Source organism: Peromyscus californicus, unplaced genomic scaffold, assembly GCF_007827085.1.
Source record: "Peromyscus californicus insignis strain IS unplaced genomic scaffold, ASM782708v3 Scaffold_6__1_contigs__length_162567912, whole genome shotgun sequence".
Taxonomy (NCBI): domain Eukaryota; kingdom Metazoa; phylum Chordata; class Mammalia; order Rodentia; family Cricetidae; genus Peromyscus; species Peromyscus californicus.
The window spans coordinates 6,366,837-6,384,208 of record NW_026294584.1 but is presented as its reverse complement, the minus strand read 5'-3'; the positions used below and the strand labels follow the sequence as shown (position 1 = coordinate 6,384,208).

The window sequence follows — 17,372 nt, the reverse complement described above, 5'->3', positions numbered from 1 at the left end:
CGTTTCTGTTGGTCCCTGACTGAAGACAGTGGCAGCAGTAGGGGACCCAAGAATATTTGACTCCAAATGTGCTGATAGGTTTGGGAGCAGAAGCTCTGATAATTTTCAAGAAGTCTCAATAGACTTTTAAGAAAGGAGAATGACAAGAAAAAACATGGAGCTAAGAAAAAAGAGCAGAATTAGAAGTCATAAGGAGAGAGTTTACGTACACAGGGGTCATGCAGCACCTTAGAGCTTTGTCATAGTTCTGTTTCAAAAGAAGGCCAAGACCTGTACATCCACTTCAGCAGGGCATCATTCAAATAGAGAAAGCCTAGTCACAATATTAAAATATTCTGCTAACCTTATAGAAGAGTCCATTAGAAAAGCATAATGTGATTTGAGAACATAAATTCTTCCAGCTAATAACTAGCAAAATAATAATGAATGAATTTTGAATAGCATTTTAGGAAGAAATAGACAGACTCTCTATTTAGAAAAAATTAAAATCTTAAGTAACCTATATCACAGTAAACACAGGTACAAATTTATGTTTAAAAGTAAGGATAATAACAACAATAATCATTACAGCAATATTTATTTATATATAGTGAATATATATATATATGTATATATATATATATATATATATATATAAAATGAATTTTTTAAAGCAGACATCAAGATACCAAGTTCAGCACTGTAATGCTCACTGATTTCCAACAAGTACTGTAGTGAGCCTCGCCTGGTTTAATCCACTGTTAGAGCAAGCTGTGTATTCTCACAGCTGCTTTCTTAGGCTTGTTTTCCAATCTTTAACTTCTTGGAAGCACTTACAGCTAGCTCAGACTCTGAGCATAGCTCTCCCTGTGTTGGATATGTCCTTCCCTAATCTTATCTTGCCCTCAACCCTTTGCCTACATCGCAAGCACCTGCTGGCCAGTCACGCTTGCAACCCAAACCAAATTCCGATGTGTCTCCCTTCTGTTAATCTCCCTGGCAGATTAACACCAAGCACACAGGCAAATTCTGTTTCAAACCTTATTTTAATTTTATTTTCTGGTTCTGAGGCTTTTATATTCCTTTCAAATTGTTTCTTCTTTAAATTGGCAGAATATGTGTGAACTTACTCTCCTACCATATACTTCACTTTCCATTTTCTTTGTAAAAAACAATACCATTTATTTATTTAGTATTTTATGTGTATGAAGGTTTACCTATATATATGCCCATGCAGTATGTGTGTGCATGGTGCCCACACAGACCAGAAGAGGGCATTGGATCCCCTGGAGTTGGAAAAACAGACAGTTGTGTGCCACCATGTAGATGCTGGCAATTTAACCCAGGCCCCCTGGAAGAGCAACAAGGACTTGAAAACAGTGACTCTAAACATATAGTCTCATTCTGTAGTTTACACCCAAACTACATGGCAATCTGTCTGTCTCAGTTTTCCCACTGCTGGGATTACAGAAATGAGAGACTGCACTCAGATAACTCCAGACTTTTAAATTGTATACAACTAACCACAACACTGGTATCTTCCTCAAGTAGATCACAGGTAATTAGGAGAACAAAATCCTAAACCATTGATTGTACTAGAATGTGACAGCTACTCCCAGGTGTTGAGCATGTGTGCCAGAGGGAGAAGAGGGAGGTGCTGTGGCAGTGTTGATGGAGGAAGCCAAAATGTACTGAGGACTGTGGAGAGCAAGTTCAGGTATGGGAGGGGTGGAGCTGGGTAGGAGGCAAAGATGATCTTCAGTTAAGAAAATATACATTGGAGACTATATAATAGGAGAAACAGGTTTAGGGTAAGGTTTTAGTATGATGTATGAGTTTTAGAAGCACAAATCACTAAGAAAGTGGGCATAAAAGATATCGTAAGGCTTACAATATCACACAATACAGCAAATTTCCTTCAATAAACAGGTATTCATTCTCTCGTATTTAAGTTGAAGGAATAGAACATCCTTTGAGGGGAAGCAATTGGAGATAAGGCCAGAAGAAGCTCTAGAGAAGCTAGGAAGGAAACGCATAGCTGACTTAGCCAGTGGGTAAGGGGAGAAGGCATTGTGTCATGAGACACTAAGACAGTGAACTAGACAGCTGGGCCATGGCAGGTCACTAGCTCATTGGGGGACCTATCAAGGATGAGAGCCAGGACTTAGGACTGAGTAACGAGATGAAAGGGGGTGCCACTGACATAGAGAGGAAAAATTGGGAGAGAGCTTTAGGTGAGTACTGTCTGAGTTTAAGATGGATACTTCTTTTCTAGCTGCAGGATGCTGGGTCAGTCTCTTGATCTCTGTTTAGTCATTTAAAATAGTAATAGTATATAATACTTTTAAATCAGTATAAAAATATATACTTAGCCTATTAAAATCACTACATGAAAGTCACTAGCGTAAGCATACTACATATATTAATTAACTTACTAATTTTCTACAACTACCCTATGAAATATGTGCATTTATTGTCCACATATTACTGTAAAGAAGCAGAGACACTAAGGGTTTTACTAACTTACCCGAAATCACAAACCTGGGATTATGGAAGACTTCAGCTTAAACATATATATATGATGGATATAAAAAGGGTACCTTAACCAATAATTTATAATGATTTCCATTAAATACTAATCCTTTGAAAAATTGATATCATAGTCCTATGTGGTTATCCAATGTAGGCAAATAAGCATATTTTACCTATTTATTTATAATAAAAGAATTTACAGAATACAATTTATATGATATGCAGGTATTTTACTGAAGCCTGGACAGATTTAAGTAAAATAAGACACACTATTTTGGGGAGGGTGCTATTTCTCATGTATTTTTTAATGGAAGCATGGTCACTATGAAACAGCAGAGTGACAAGCACATATGTTGAAAGGGTTTAGACAGTTTTAAGTCAATGTGTAGAGTGTCAGCATCTGTAACTCGAGCACTAGACACAGAGATACATGGGTCCAACATTAGATTAGAGCTAGAAGATGTAGATCAAACAATGAACTTGGTTAAGGTCCCTTAGAATATGGGTTAGTATAGAGAGGTAGACCCAGATAATCTGAAAACTGGAAAGGGAATGGCACTCTCCTCTCGACAAGTCTATAAAAGCATGTTAATTGTCTGTTAGTCCAAGTCTGTTGCAAAAGTCAGTAGACCTTGATTTAAAATTCTGTGAAGAACAATTACCACTTCTAATGTTTCCTTTGCAGGAAAATAAAATGTGAACATTAGGGGAAATAGCCAAAAGTAGATTTCTAACACTAAGTCTTCAAAAACAAACCCAGATTTGATGCTGTGCTATGGACAATATCCACTAAACACTCTTCTTTTTCATTAAAAGACCATTCAAACTATTCAATTGCTTTTGTTTACGCTACAGAACTTCACCTTCAGAAATGCTCCCCGTTACTATGTGCAGAAGCTGTGCATGGCAGAATTGAGAAGGCAAAATGGCATCCTGGACACTCAAGAGGAATATTAATGGGTTGGAGAAGATAATGGGATAACTATGGCCAACTCTTTTTTGCTTGTCCTCCAATGAAAAGATCTTTTTTCCCCTTGCTTATACTTGCATTTCCTGGTGTTTGTTGGCAAAACACAATGTTTTGCTCTACTCTGTCATAGGCTACAGGGCGAGGTTGCTACATACAGAAGCGTAGAAGACAGAAGGGTTAAACTTTCTGTTCTCTTTCAATAGAGTGATGAGGAAACAAGAAATGAAATAAATAGGTGATAGCTGGAGCCCTTTAATTAGCCAGCCACATCCACTACACCCAGAAAATGTTCGAGGAAAATGTGGCCAGGCCAGAAAGAGCATTAACTGTACAAACTGTGGTCACTCCTAAAATAAAAGCAAGAAAAGTGAAAACTAGGCAGGAGGAAAGTTAATAATTTTCCTCAAGAAAATCTTTGGACAAACAATGAGAAATACTATGCTCAGTGTTTCCATTGATTTTTATCCTGAGCAAGGTACACGTAGCAAAAATAGTCTAGGAAACTGAACACAGAAGTCAGTCTAGGTCTTTCATGCACGTGGAGAAAAAGAGTCAGACATTATTACTGGGCAAAATGAATGAGCTTTGTGGATTGAGTCAATGGAGAATTTGTGGTAACTAAGTTTCCAATAAGAATCACAGAAAAAATTGTAGAGCATTCTTCTAGTATATCTTAGAACTAATTTTTGAGTGGATGATTTGTTTTATTTTGAGAAGCAAAAGAATAAACATCAACACAAGAAACCAGCATATTAGAAACAAAAACTATGGCTAAGGGTAGTGACGTGGGTAATAACAATCTTTAATAACACCTAATTCCATATTTTATTAAAAAATATTTCACAGATCTCTAGGCTTTATGGATGATGTGAATGGAAATATCTCAAATTGTTGTGAAACATGAGATAAAAGAACCCAGTTTTTAGATTATTCAAATGATTAGTTTATGATCACAGTCCTCAGTGAACATTTAAGACTAAAAAGCTTTTAGCTATAATATTTTTAAATAATTAAGAATCTATTCAGTGGGTGCTTGCCACTGAAATGCTGCTGATTCTTACAAGTGAGACTGCAAAGGACCTTGCCTTTATGGATCTTTTATTTCAGCCAGAAGCCCTACTCTGAGCAGTACTCCACATCTTTGTATGTGTGTGCATGCAATTCTCTGGCATCAAGCAGTGACCAGGTCTTAGTTGGTACATTATTTAGATGAAGCTGTGTCTCTTCCCTTGCTGTACAAAGCTGACTAGCACTCGTACATCTGAACAGGCAGGGAGGCAGATGACTGCATCCTTCCCTCCTTTTGTTACTTCCCTAACTATCTCTATTGCCAGTTAGATCCATGTTTTCCTTCAGCAGACTGTTTCACTGTCTAGGGGAGCCATAGAAAGAATTCTCGCAAATGCTTCCTATGTTTTCATGATTAATGCTTTGTTTTTGTTTATTGATTACCTCAGAAGGTTTTATTCCATATGAACAAAACTGAGAACTTCAAAAAAAAAAAAAATACTGCTTTCTTATAAGAGGCCAAAACAGTCTAACAGTGTTCCCTGCTGTCTAGAACAGATAGTAAATATTCATTTAATGAATGGGTGAATCTAAAAGACAATAATTCCACCATGTATTGCTGTTTTATGCTTCCCTTATAAGTCACATATTAGAAAGACTGTTTTACTCATTTAATGCTTGGGGTTCTATGCCATGGAACTACTGTACCAAATAAGCTGATTTTATTACATCATTTCTCCACTTCCCTGGATGAGACAAAGCAAATGCACTTTATGATGGCATTGTCTACATTCCGTATAGAGTGGTACTAACGTTCCAGAAAGGACAAAATGGATCTCTAAGTGAATTGTTGTAATCAAATTGAGATGATCTTAATTAAATCACATCTTAAAAATGACAAGATGATTAATAGTCTATTTTGTGGTGATGGTAGCTCTCTCTTGTTCAGACAGTTTCACTATGTAACCCAGGATATGTGGCCTGTAATAGTGATCCTTCTGCCCCGGTCTCCTGATGGGAGTGCAAAAAACAACTTGCCCACTATGCCCCAATATCTTTTTGAATTTGCTACAAACATTTAACAGGAGCATAAAATTTATACCTGACATATTTGAAGAAAAGACAAAACAAGGACAGAAATAGTAGTAGTTGTCCTTATTCTACTTTTAAACCTTAGAAGCACTGGAGGGCGAAGCGGTCTTTTCCTAGTAGATCATGCTCTGGTCTTTGGTGAATTCAGCCAAGTTGTCTTGTATGTCCCTTCTGTCTTTTTGGCCAGTTTCCTGACATTTCTTCTTTCCTATGCCAGTGTTTCTGTGTCAAAGTTCTCTGGGCACATTACAAAACATCTTCAACTATTTAGTAGAGAATTACAAAGCACCTAAGTAAAAATGCTACATATTTTTGCACATGGCCCATTTTGTAAAAGACACAAAGTAGAATTTACCCTATTCTTCTCCTTAAAAAAATTGATGGGGCCAAGGCTCACTTGGTAGATTAATTACTTAGCATTTGTGCATGAAGCCCTGGGTTTGTTCGCCAACACCATGTAAAGAGGCTTGGAAGCCCATATCTGTAATCCCAGCAGTTGGGAGACAGAGAAAGAGGATCATAAATTCAAGGTCATCCTACCTTACCTACCTAATGAGTTGGAAGCCATCTTTGGATATTGGAGTTTTTGTCTCAAAACAAGCAAAGAAAGATGACTACAATGTGTACCAGACTGCTCTTCACACTTGCTTTCAGTGTCTTAACTACTTTCAGTACTTCTACACAGAACTAATGAAACAGTAGAACTATTTACTGACTTATGATTCCTTCTACATTCCCTGTGCACTTAGGGTTCTTGACTATTTCCTGTTTTCACTAGCTGCTTGTAAAGAAGGATTTCCAGGACTAAACACTGTTTAAGATCCCCTGGTGTAAAGAGTAATGTACACTACAACTTCTCTCCCAACAGTGCTCATCATGAAAAACACAGTAACCCACAAACACATTTTCCTATTTCAACTTACAGAAATGATTTTTGTCTTAATATTTTCCCTTTTAGTGAAATAGATTTTTTCTCACATAATATATCATGATTACAGTTTCCACTTCTTCTACTCTTCCCTATTTCTCCCCAACTCCTCTCCAATCAAGATCCAGTCCCTTTTTGTTGCTCATTAGAAAACAAACAGGATTCTAAGGAATAATAATTAAAATATAACATAACTAATTAATATATTACAGTACAAAGATAAGACAAAAGGTAACACATTGGAACTGGACCAAACCAACAAGCAGAAAGAAAGGCACCAAGATAAGGCCCATGAAGCAGGTCCACTCATTGCATGCTCAGGAACCTCATAACTACACTGATGGAAGCTACAGAAGCTACAATAGATACACAAAGGACCTGGTGCAAACCCACACAGGCCCTCAATTTTCAGGAAATCTTAATTTTAAATGTTGTAACTTTTTCCAGTGAACAGAAATACCTATGAAGTTAATGTACGCATACTAGGGATGTCTGATTCAATTTTTAAGTCGTCATCTTAATGAAGAATGGCTCCAGGAGACAGGGACCCACAGTGACAGACATCATCTGGGGGTGTTTTGTTTTGACTCTCACTCACTGAATGGCCCTATTCTGATGTCTGGCACCCAAACACTTTCCCCCTAACAACCATCTCTTGAGTTCTCTTGTCGTTTTGCCTTTTCCCAGGTGAAATTGTTTTACTCTCCTCAGATGTTTGATTTCTTTCCTAAACTCTCAGATCAGTCCATGGCAAAGTTGTTGTTGCCTTTTATGAGTGGATCCAATTCCACATAATTAGTGCTTGTGTAGTTCATCATTTGGGGATATTTCTCCTTCCTCCTCTCAGGCTCACAGAAGTCTTGCTGATCCACAAATCCACTTTTGTTATTTAGGTTCACCTGAGAAGAAGGCAGGTGGCCTGTTTGTCTTCATTTGATCCAGATTCCTTCCTAGTTTTGAGTTCCCTCCCAGAGAGGGACAAAGCTTCTACACCTTTGTAAGAGTCAGCCAGAATTCCTTAGACAGAAGTAAGCCTCATCCCAAGCAGCCATTCTCCAGGGACAAGAAGTCAGTGAACTTTCCCAGTAAAGAAACTCATCTACTTCAGTCCTAAGCTTTTGGAAACAGACCAGAACGTCAGAATAACTCCCATTTCAGCATAAGCAGCTGTTTAGTCACTCAGTAACTATCCTGTTAAGTGTGCTTTATGAAAAGTTGCTACCCTAGAATTATTTGCATTGCTGTATGTGAAACACACCTTTAGAAAAATATCTGCTATCCAATCTTCCACTGACCCACAAAGAACCAAACTGGGGGATACTGGTCAATATAAGTTATGTGATCACCAATGATCCACACTTTAATGTGTAGAAAAACTTCTTTCCTACTCTTCCTAGGAGTTAACCAGCTAAGAGTAGGAATCTTTCCAGTTATTTTTTGAGCATTAAATCAGTAGTGACTGGAAGCCAGAAAACATTTTCAGAGCCTGTACACAAAGTCCATTCAGCCTCCACTCTGATTTTGAAAAACTATTCTTGTAACCTTGAAGCAAAAAACTAATTCATGGTTTTAGAGTAGTATAACCAAAAGATTAAAATTAAAAAGGCCTAAAAGATAAACAAATTGCACTAAGATATGAAATAAGATTTAGGCATAAACATAAATTTTGAAAATATACAGGAACAAAAATTTCAACTAAAATTTGATGAAAACTTTGCTTCCTCAAATAATCTTTAAAAATGAGATATGAAATTCAATAGGGGAAGTCTTACAGAATGAGTTGGAGCATTTGGCAATCTAGAATTTAAGGGTCCAAAATAAAATATCTTTATCTTCTTAGTTACAAATAGACTTCTTAACAGAATCATTACAAATTGAATTATGGTATCAGATAGCATACACCTTCCCAGAGATTCACATAATTGATTCATAGATAACAGTACGTCAGCTACAAAGATACAGACAGTTACACTCCTAAATAAAAATAATTCTGCTCACCAGCTTCTAGAAGAGTGTGCTTGCCCAGTCACAGCATTTTAAAACTTGCTTCAGGGAGACCGTTGAAGGAGACACAGAAAGTAAACATACCAATTCCACAGCCCAGCAGCTGAGAACTCTGGGAGGAGGCACAGGGTCTCAGCCATTCATTTGTCTTCTAGGCTATCCTGACATCTGACAGCCATTGACATCCCGAGCATTCCAGCACTTCAGACTCATGCCTAAGAGGAGATAAATATAGGACTCTGACACCTGAGCCAAACGAAATGAAAGCTAATGTGAAAAATCGCCCTCATTTTGTGCCTCAGTTCAGGTAAATAAAACCCTTAATCCTCTTCCTGCTGAAACCTTGTTATGTCCCTGAAGAAATAGTTGCTGTGCTTATGAAACACATAAATTCAAAATGATCTGTGATTACTAGTCAGTTTTCGTCTTGTGATTATCATTTGCTCTGATACAGATAATCTTGGACTCCTTTCCTGGCCAAGTGTAAAACAGCACAACAGCAGTTCACTCTGGTTTAATCAACAGAGTTTTGCTCCAGCCACTTGTGGAAGCTATTACATATCGGCCTAAACTGCATGTCTACGTGGCAAGCTTTCTTAGTAAGTTTTTCCTTGTTTTCAGTTATAGTTTGGTCATTCTTGTTTAACTTAAATAATGAGTAAGAGTGTGCTACACATTACTGTGGTGTTTAGGTTTAAATTACTGTTATTTAAAATCTTGATGCAGGGGGAGGGGCTTGGTCCTGCCTCAACAGAATGTACCAGGCTTTGCTGACTGCCCATAGGAGGCCTTATGTTTTTGGTGGAGGGAATGGGGGGTGGTTTGGGGGGATAGGCTGGGTACAGGGAGCAGGAGGATGGAAGAGAAGGGGATTTGTGGTTGGTATGTAAAATGAATAAAAAAATTCTTAATAAAGAAAATAAATCTTTTGAATGGTTGCTTTCTGCAGTTGGTTTAGAATGAATTTGGCTTAATACTACAGGTATTCATGTACAGGTAGGTACATGAATAAAGCTAGACCCTCAATCTGAGTAAATCCTGTGATTAAAGTTAAACTCCAATAACAGGTGGCATGTTTTTAGCAATACATCACTGGTGTCGTAAATAATCCATGTATTAATAATTTCTCCATAGTTAAACAAACAGAGAAACCAAGAAAGACCAACAAAATCAAACAGGACACTGCTGTTTCTTTTTAGATGGCAAGAAAGGTACTAAAGGGGAAAGACAAGGCATAGTTCCATGTTTTGCGAAACCTCCTGTAACAAATAACACTTACCCTCCACTTTGTCAAATCATCAATAACAGTACTCTCTGCAATATTTCAGTGACAGCTCTCATGAGTGGAGATATCCATGTGCCTGGTACTTTGCTGTGTGTGGATACAATTATTTCAGTTCCTTGTCCCAAATGAGCCCTTCCAATCAACTTAATAGTTATAAGTCCATTCTACAGAAAAGAAAATAAATTGAAATATATAAATATTGACAGTGCTAAAAAGGGGTTCATCTGAATGTCTAACCTATATAATTTTGACTATATCATAGTTACAGGTCAACCACTAATTTCACCTGCCCTTTACTTGTATCAAAGTAGCCATTCTATGAGCAATTCCAAGGTTTGATTGTTTGTATTTATTTATTTATTTACTCATTTACTTATCTATTTATTTATTTATTTATTTATTTATTTTTGTTTAGGCAGAATTAGGGAAAACATAGAAATGTCCCTCAGGGAGAATTGCTCAAACAGCGGGAAATCACCAGAAGCAGTGTGTCTGAACACACACACAAAGACAGACTGTAATTCCTGGTTGTACAGGGTAATCTTTCATTGGTGTGTCTTTCCTCCTGACAGCTTGTGTAAGACTCTGACCTAGGATGTGGAGGGGCAGTTCTGGTAACAGCAGCTCCAGTGCAATCTGAGTTCTGATAGGTGATAGATGGGAGGGGTAACCAAGTGGTAATGACTGCAGTGGCTTACTTTCTTAATACCAGGAAGAACCTGCTACATGAAGTTTGAACCATATATTCTCAAATATAACACAATATGGCTCTTTCATTACTATAGAAAATATGGTTTTGTGTATAAGATGCCTACCATTTAGACTTAAAACTACTCTACTCCTTTTTTTTTCAATTGAAGAAGACAGTTGGGAATAATCTAGTGAGCCTTGCAGCAATTCATAATAGCTGCTAGACATTCAGATTTAAAGTTCAGTTAACAACCATCCCACTAATAGCAGCTGCTGAGAGAACATTCCTTATAAGACATCATCATGGTTTCACTTCTGTCTGAAAATCTTACTCCAAGGAAGCAATGAAATTCATCAAGCTTCTAAAATGTCACTCCAGTTTTGAAAATGCAGTAGCATTTATGTTCTCTTTCCTACCCTAGTGATTTTCTTTCTTTTAGATGCATTCTTCTTCTACTAGGCCAGCATTAACAATTAATGAAGTTCACTTGGTCATTAATCAATATATCAGACTGGATATATTTAGAATATATAAACTTATAATACAATCATTTTCAAAATCATTTCAGATAAGCCAAAATTTTAAATTATAAAAATCCTTTGTATTTCCTTGCCCATTGTTTGAGAGTTCATGGTGAACTGTTTTGAATCCTTGGCTCAGTAATGTAACAGGGAAGGAACAGTGTGTGGCCTTCTAGGGAAAAATTGGCATGAACTCCTTGACCCACTTGAAAACAATGAGTAATTGTCACTGAAACACTTAAACATTAACCTTGCTAACTTAAGTTTCAGAAAAACATTTTTGGGAAACATCCTTGTATAACTATGAGCTTGCTTAGCTTGACCATAGGGTCAGAAAGACATTTAATGGATAATTTATAACTAAGTGTATCACCAAATTCTTCCTGGGATTTTCTGTAGTTCTTTTTCCCATGTTAGCATGGAATAAATGGTGTCACTCCAAGCCATCCTTCCCAAGGAACAGTTTCTTGAAGGAGATTGTGATGAATGTTTTGCTTTACATTTCTCTGCTTCACTTGTTCTCAAATCTACCATGTGTAATGTCTTTTTTCTAAACATCAAATTAAGGTGAAGGTTTTGTTGTGACTCCCTCAATAAACTTAATTCTTTCCTTGGTTGAAGGGGCATAATTTGGAAACAGTATCTCATCTCATGCTATAGCTTGTGCTAGCCAGAGCTCACTATGTTAACCGGGTTTGCCTCAAACTCATAGAAATTCTCTTGTCTCATTTTCAATGTATGTCATAAAACTGACTTCAAAGCCTTTTTTCCTAGGAAAATGTTTAAAAAGAAGTTAAATAGTTTTCCTACACACATGGTAGCATACATAGTAAATAGGTAGATTCAGTCATTCTACAAAACATGTGTTGTAAGGATCACACTATGATTAACATACAACTTATGCTTACATTTAAAAATTACAGTAACATATTTGTAAAGTATTGAATTTAGAAGAAATTGCTTCCCATTTGCTAACTATTAAGAATGGAGCCTGAAGGAAATCCATACTACTAAGATAAATTTCTATTAAGTTCTCTTAAGTATTTTCCAGAAACTTACAATTGACAATAACTTTCATAATCCATTTAATCCTCCCTTCCTTTATTATCTTCACTGATACAAAAGGCTCCCCAACAATTATCATAACACAGCAAAACCCAAAGAAACATTTTTCCTTCTTATAAATGGGTGGTCATTTATTCTTTGACTCAGTAGCAAGCTATATTAAGATTCTGTACACATGAATGTATTACTTTATGTGATTAAATTAGGTGTCAAAGTTTGTGCATCTATTTTATTATTTAGTGAATGCACATCTATATATGGATATTTTGTATTTGTGTACACAGGAATGAGATGAACTGAAGTATAAAAGTAAATAGGTATTAATGATCAAACAATGAAGAAAGTATTTAAAAACAAAGGCAGAAACTACAGTGAACCACAGAGCAAAAGGAGCATGGCAGATGCAAACACCTAAAAGCAGAAAGGAAAATCAGGATGGGAGAGAACAGGAAGGAGGAAGAAGAGATGTCACAGGGGTCTGTAGGGACTATTCCTACCCTAGAAGAAGAAGCTTCTGAAGTAATCTAGACTTTTGAAGTACTCTGAAAAATGCATAATGAAATCTCAGTTGCAATGAAAAAGTCTATAATAGCAAAGCTGATGGATAAAGAGAGGTAGAAATGGGAGGAAAGAAGCCAGAAAAGCAGCTGTTGATGAATGGAATGGTGACTTGGTGAAAAGTGGGTCCAAGAACAACAGGGAACATAAACAGATTTTTTTTCTCAAAAATGTATTTTGAAGATAAAAATAGGTTTTCAATTGTGTGCTGGTGTGAGTAAAAGTCTGAGGTTAATTTAAGAAGTCTTATATGGAATTGTAGAAGTCTTTTTCCTTGGGTAACCATGAACACACTGAGCTATGGTGGCTGGCCCAGATCAAGCATTGAAAGACTGCTTTATGGATGGAGATGAGAATAAAGGAAGAAGCAAGTAAGTCGAACTGAGTCAGATGAGAACACAAGTGAATAGTGATGTTGAAACATGAGAGTATCAATCCTTGGTGCTATCAGTGTCTAACTGCCAACTGAACCAACACCACATAAAAAGCATTTGAATAATAATTGAATCTGTATTGAAAATATACAGACATTTTCTTGTCATTACCTCTAAGTAATTCAGAAATTTACTTTTTATTCACATTATAATAAATAGTATAAGTAATCTAGAGATTTTTTAGGTATATGAGGGAATTTTTGTAGCCTATAAGCTAATATTTTTAGCACAGGTTCTTGGCTGTAGAATACTTAGCCATTTATACATATATCCCTCGACAGTACTGAGGAGGACTGTGGAATTGTTTGGTTTGGTTCTAATAGAAAGCCTTCACAATGTACAACAAGCTAAATGGCACCTTTAAAGATAGCACCAAGAAGATAAATCTTGTAGATCAAGAATCACAGGGAAGTCAAGAAACCCAGTACTTGAACAACACCAAGAAAAACACAAAGACTGATTTAAAGAAATGTTGCAAGAGCTTTACACACATTTGGCTATGTGTACAGAACTTGAAATCTAATGGAAACTTAGGTCCCCCTGGACCAAGAGCAAATAATATCCACAGGACATAAGGTCCCTCTTCTAGCAGAACAAAACAACAGGCTGGTAGCCAATTATGGTAGCAGCCAAGCAGATGTCCCACTGGTTTTTAAATCAAACTCAGAGCATGGGTTTGTTACAATTATTGCTTTCATTCTGTAAGCACATTCTATTTATAAAATTACTTCGATGAGTTCAGGTAATTTATCCATAATAATAATAATCAAACGCTTCTAATATATTTGCTCTGTGAGCAATAATGCAAAGCACCAGTCTCTTTTCTTTTAGAGAGACACAGGGAGGTGAAGTAGGACAGACTTAAGGTCCACGGTAAATCTCTAGAATTGAGATGTCTAGCTGTTACAGTGTGTTTTATATATTGTTCTTCTGCTCCTTGTAATGTTCATTCCAGCTTCTTAGCTGTTCTTTCTCAGTCTCCTGATGGGGTTCTTTTTGCTCTAAGTTCATTCTAAATGTAAATGTCTATTAATGTCTAGACTTACACTTTCATTTTTCTTCTGGTATTTTCTCTTTAATATTCTCTCTCTTTTTTCTCTCTCAGCTTCTGTTTGCATTTCTGAATTGATTGAAAATTCATTTTTTGATCTACAAATTCTATTCTAATTATAACAATTGTTTTTGAGAATTTTCATGCCCTGGTATATTGTATATTATTTAATCTTTTGTAAAAATGTAAATATGTATCATTTTACAAATTAAGAACAAAATCCAGGCATGAGAACACACAAATGTAATTCAAGCATGAGAAGCCTCAGTAAGTTTCAAGCCAATTGGGGCTACAACCAAAAGACCGTCTCAGTACAAAACAATAAAAACAAAAATTAAGTGACTGATATTATTGACTCGGTATTCACTGTGGGAAGACTTGTCCTAAAAGCCCAAGATTCAGGTTAGAACTATCCAGCACTCTTTTGGGATGACATTGCATATTAATCTGTTCCCAAGAGTGTAAATGGTAACAAACTAGGTGTGGAAGTAGGGAAAAGTGAACAAATCTACTACCAGTGAGAGTGCAAACTAGCATAGATACTAGAGAAGTCCATATAGGATTTGAGGCTCCCCCAAAACCTAAGAATAAATTTATCACCATCCAGTTCTACCAGTCCTGGTCATACTTACCAAAAGAGCCATCTCCTACTACAGTGATACTTGTTTTTACCCATGCTGATTGCTGCTCTGTTTATAGTAATGCCTACAGCATCATTCACTGTTCAGATATTTCCATTATCTAGATTTTTGAATTTTCTAGCTAAATGTATTTGCTGTGAAACAATCTTTGTACATTGTAAATTTGTATTACTCTCATTGTTAATAAAAAGCTGATTGGCCAATGGCTAGTCAGGACAAGGTTAGGTGGGAGAACCAGACTAAGAGAATGCTGGGAAGAAGGAGGAATCAGAGGAGACACCAGGAGATGCAAAGCAAGCAGGATGATGGGAAGTACATACATGAGATAAATGAGCCTCAGGACAGCACATAGATTAATAGAAATGGGTTAATTTAAGCTATAAAAGCTAGCTAAAAACAAGCTTAAGCTATTGGCTGAAAATTTATAATTAACAATAAGCCTCTGTGTGGTTATTTGGGGAGTAGCTGGTGGGACAGAAGAATCTGCTTACAAATGGTGCCTAAATATCAGGCACCTACATCCACATAAGACCTGAGAAAGCTCATAAAAGCTCTAAATACACAAAAACAGAGTAAAAAAACAGCTTCATAGCAACTGCTGTTTCTTGGGTAGGTTCGAAGCTAACAGCAAACAGGGTGGCTCCTTTAAGAGGCTTCTTCTTGGCTTGGTGCTAATGGCAAACATGAACACAGCTCTTTTAAGAGGCCTGACTACCAAACACTTATATGAGGTTTGTGAGTATCACACTGCTCAATAGCAGTGTGGACCCAATGGGTCCCAGAGTTGGGGTGGTGAACAAGGCTCCCCAATACCTCTGCCATGAGGCTGAGCTCTCAGGGAGCTGAGGGGGGAGGAGCTAACATGCCAGAATCTAAGTTACACAGCAGTTTAAGTTTGGTTCATGCAGACAAAAAAAGGTTACAGATACATAGTAAGGACAGATCCAGACAAAAGAAACCTCTAAATGGCTTACAATGTGTCAAAAAATATACATAGGCTTGGAAGAGAAAAAAAGATATGTTGTATACAGTCATAGATTAAAAAATAGTTTAAAAATTATAAAGTGCTTAAAAAAGGAATAAAGTAATACAAATACAATAAGCCACATAAAGATGAAAAATACAGAGTCTGAATCCTATATATTACTGTGTTGTCTTTAAGTTTTTTGATTGCTGATTAAAGAGATGCTAAGAGACATGTGATTATGAAACCTGCTAGATTAAACTAACCTATATATTTTTAAAATATCTTAACTTCAAAATTGAAGTCAAAGGGTATGTTGTTTGGGGGAGAATTTATGTTTTTATTTCCATAGGAAATGAGAGGTTATGGCTTCATTCCAGGTGGATATGGAAAGGTTTGATTGGGGAAGACCCTCCTGAAAATCTTGGCTACAGACAAAAAAAAATAAGTCTAGAAAAACTACAAAACATGTAACATATACTTTACCTGCTTAAACATAAAACAAAAACCATCTTTGGGTAACTTGTATACAATGCACAGTCTATACTTGCATTAATACAGATACATGTGTTACCTTTAAAATGTATGTATTTTCAGAACAAAGAGACCAGAAATGAATGGCCCATGTGGTCCAGCATCTCAAAATGCCTCTGACAGCACCAATTTACTTCAAAAGAAAATGATGGGCATCAAAGAATCTCCATATGGAGTTTGCTTCCTTTATGGCAAAAGCTAGTCATTTGAGCAAAAAAAAAAAAAAATGTTCTTGGCTCAAATGCTGACAGTATATTGTCCAAACTGGATCAGCAGGATGCAAAAAAAGAGAAATTGCCAAACTTTTCCAAGACAAGGTACGACAGTCCTTCAAAATTCCCTGATTCTCAAAAATGTCTGTCAGATATAATACACCTATAGGCCAAAGCTGGATGACCCAGAATTACAGAAGAACTTTGGGTGACTGTCCAGGCAGCTAGATGTCCCTGTCATTAGGTAATATTACACCCTTCTGGGGTCTTTGATGGAAGAAAAACTAAAGACTAAATAATTAGACAAAGTTTTCCTTACTTGTGATAAAAGGTAAAGTAGGTATAAAACTTTAGACTCACAAAGATAAGATTAATAGTAGAGTATTTTCTCTAATTTTGCCAAATACAAATGGACTGGATATTGTAACTGTAATTCTTACTTGATAACTGTTTTTGTTATATATAATTTTACTATGATAAAATTAAAACTTTCCTTTGTAATTAGACAAAAAGGGGAAAATACTGTGGGACAATCTTTGTACACTGTAAATATGTATTACTCTTATTGGTTAATAAAGAGTTGGTTGGCTGATGGCTAGGCAGGAAAAGGTTAGGTGGGAGCACCAGACTAAGAGAATGCTGGGAAGAAGAAGGAGGAGTTGAAGGAGATGTATGAGATGCAGAGCAAGCAGGATGGGAAGTACATACATGAGGTAAATGAGCTTTAGGGCAGTACATAGATGAATAGAAATGGGTTAATTTAAGTGATAAGAGCTAGCTGAAAACAAATCTAAACTATTGGCCAAGCATTTATAATTAATAACAAGTCTCTGTGTTGTTATTTTGGAACTAGCTGGTGGGACAGAGAAATCCACCTACAGTTACTGTCTAAATTCAATGATG

The 17,372-nt window shown here is 36.5% G+C and overlaps 1 protein-coding gene across 1 annotated transcript in view; it reads left to right on the top strand.

The window, feature by feature from the left end:
• Window positions 1-8,530: 8,530 nt before the first annotated feature.
• Gnat3 (G protein subunit alpha transducin 3) overlaps window positions 8,531-17,372 on the top strand; it is a 111,261-nt gene continuing 102,419 nt past the window's right edge. The window contains exons 1-2 of the mRNA XM_052720597.1: window positions 8,531-8,820; window positions 8,968-9,112. The gene's annotated coding sequence lies outside the window, so the exon portion shown is untranslated. The remainder of the gene's footprint in view (window positions 8,821-8,967; window positions 9,113-17,372) is intronic.